This window comes from Parasteatoda tepidariorum, chromosome 9, assembly GCF_982258835.1.
Source record: "Parasteatoda tepidariorum strain Cologne lab strain chromosome 9, Ptep-v5.0, whole genome shotgun sequence".
In the NCBI taxonomy this organism is placed as follows: domain Eukaryota; kingdom Metazoa; phylum Arthropoda; class Arachnida; order Araneae; family Theridiidae; genus Parasteatoda; species Parasteatoda tepidariorum.
In genome coordinates this window covers 47,058,182-47,060,737 of record NC_141763.1, presented here as the reverse complement: position 1 = coordinate 47,060,737, position 2,556 = coordinate 47,058,182, and positions in this window count along the sequence as shown.

The following is a 2,556-nucleotide window of genomic DNA, read 5'->3' as shown; positions in this document are numbered from 1 at the left end:
GGTCGTGGTGATAAATGCTGATGCCAACAAAATTCAGAACTTTTAAATTGGATAGCCGAGAGAACAGGAAATGTTTTCAGTGAACCACGCAAGGCTAAGTACAGATGGCGCTAGAAGTTAAAATTATTTTAAGACTTCAAGCTTCCGGCTTACTATTTCTGAATGATTTTTATACCTAAGCTTGCGGGGTCACTCTTTTGGAGTGGTTTCGGCTCGGGTCTGCGAGAGAAAGGAAATCTCCTTTTTCAGTCTATTGTGTTAGTCCTAGAGTAAAGCTACCCTCCCTAAAACGCGCCACCCTTGCTTTCATAACACTAGACGGCTTCAGACTTTGTGATGGGATGAGTTTTTAGCTTGGACAAACTATACACTCTATTGCAGTGTTTCCCAAACTTATGACTTTTGTGTACCGCTTCTAACTTTTTCGTAACGCTGTGTACCAATTATAAAAAAATTATTGTATTTTTTTTAAAAATATGTTTACTTTTCTTTTTTGGCACAAAGTTTTCGTTAAAAAAAAATCTTAAATTTTGGTAAAAAATTCCATGCTAAGGATAAAAATTATATTTTATTAAAATAATCAAAATAAGCAGAATTTATTACAAACCTTTACTACGAAAAAAATTGCACAAAAGCTACAAATCACAACTGACTGTCGACAACTGTAATTATTAACTGACTGTAATTATTAACTATTAACTCTGCAAAAAATAGCAAAAGAAAAATACGTAATCGTACATTTTCATAGCTGGCTTTGTTTTTAAATAAATTTCAAAAATTAATTTTTGAAATTTTCGTTTGTTGCAAGATATTTCGCATAAGAACGCGTACCCCCACTAAACTGTTCCCGTACCCCTGGGGGTAAGCATACCACACTTCAGGGGTACGCAAACCACACTTGTCCCGCAGTGGACTGATCGTTAAGACACGGTTCCCAGCAGATCACCGAAGTCAAGCATCACTGGCTGCGGTCAGTGTGCGGTTGGGTGACCACTTGGATCTGTCTGCGTAGGGACCGAGGGTGTTCGGTATTGGTCCTCGTTAAACTGTTCTACCGTAAAGTGCTCGACTTCGCGTGCAGGTCGTCGGGCTACCGAAGCGGGGGTGCCATCCCCTCCGCAGAGGATCAGAATTGTGATGGCTAGTGTATTAGTTTTTTTGCAAGAGTAATAATATTGAATGTAGTTGCGCGGTGCGCACTCTTTCTAATACTGAATGTATTGTTGTAGTAGTTGCGCATTCTTTCAATTTAACTTTTAATGAAACAAATAAGAAGAGAGTTCGGAAGACCTCGCAAGCATGCTATGATTCTACCCAAAAAATAACAACCGTCGTCGGAGATATTTCACACAATTACATCCAACTAATAACAATAACACTCAAAATACGGCAAACCGTATACTTTATTTATGTTGAGAAATTAATTTAACTTTAATTAAATTTGCTTTCGGCTCACGATCTGTTAGAATTTATAAATTACCGGAAACTCTTAAAAATGGTAAAATGTCAATATTATAAGAAAAGCACAATAATAAAACTTTCTAGAATATTAAGCTTGTTCACACATCTCCTCGTAAACATAACAAAAGCGGATGGATACACTGGAAGTATGACGACTTTTACAGTTCCTTGCTCATAATATAGGAAAATAATGGTAAATATCATTCGCTTATGGGTCGCTCTTAAAAGAAATATTTTAATTAGGAACCAAAATCTTTCATAGAATTGCAAATTTTTTCATTTTTTTCCTTTAAATCGAAAAATAAAATCAGATTTTTCTTAGAATTAAAGTTTTTGGATAAAAAATTGAGACAAATAAACAATATTTGTAACAGATAAAAAGAAATATGTTGCTGAATGAAGTGCAATACTTCCCTTTGTAACCCTTTCACCTTTTTTTGTTTTCAGACATTCTTTCTGCAATTTTGAATAGAGTGTCTTATCTGTTACATCACACACATAGGCAAGTTGAAAAAACCTTGCTGTTTCAAAAACTAGCCCATCAATGAGATCTGCCGAATTTTACTCATATAAAAGTAACTTTTTTTTCTAGCAGTCTGTTTATTATAGTCTGTCGCTTAAAAGTGGACTTCAGGAAAACTTTGATTCGTCGATATTTTGCATAACTAGAGACTGGTAAATCAGCTGCAGCCAAAGTAAAAATTTATATTTTAGATGCAAAGAATATGTCAAGCGTTGTATGGAAAAATATTGGAGATTCTAGCATAAGTAACTGCTTCAATAAAGCAGCATTTATATTTTCTGATGAAAATGAATATAGAGATGAAGTCTACGATGTTGAGGATTGCCGATCTTAGTGATGACAACATCGCGGATGAAATGGCTAAGGATCACGTGGTGATGATCCTAATGATAAAGATGATGAAAAATTTCCATTAATTCATACTATAGGTTAAAAATTGTAGGCACTATTCAAGATTATTTGTTGTTTTATTCAGCCATTAAAACTCTATTATCATATTTGTATGAATTTGAATAAAAAAAACCCTTTTACAAATTCGTCAATAAAAACAAAAACATCCGATAAGGATTATT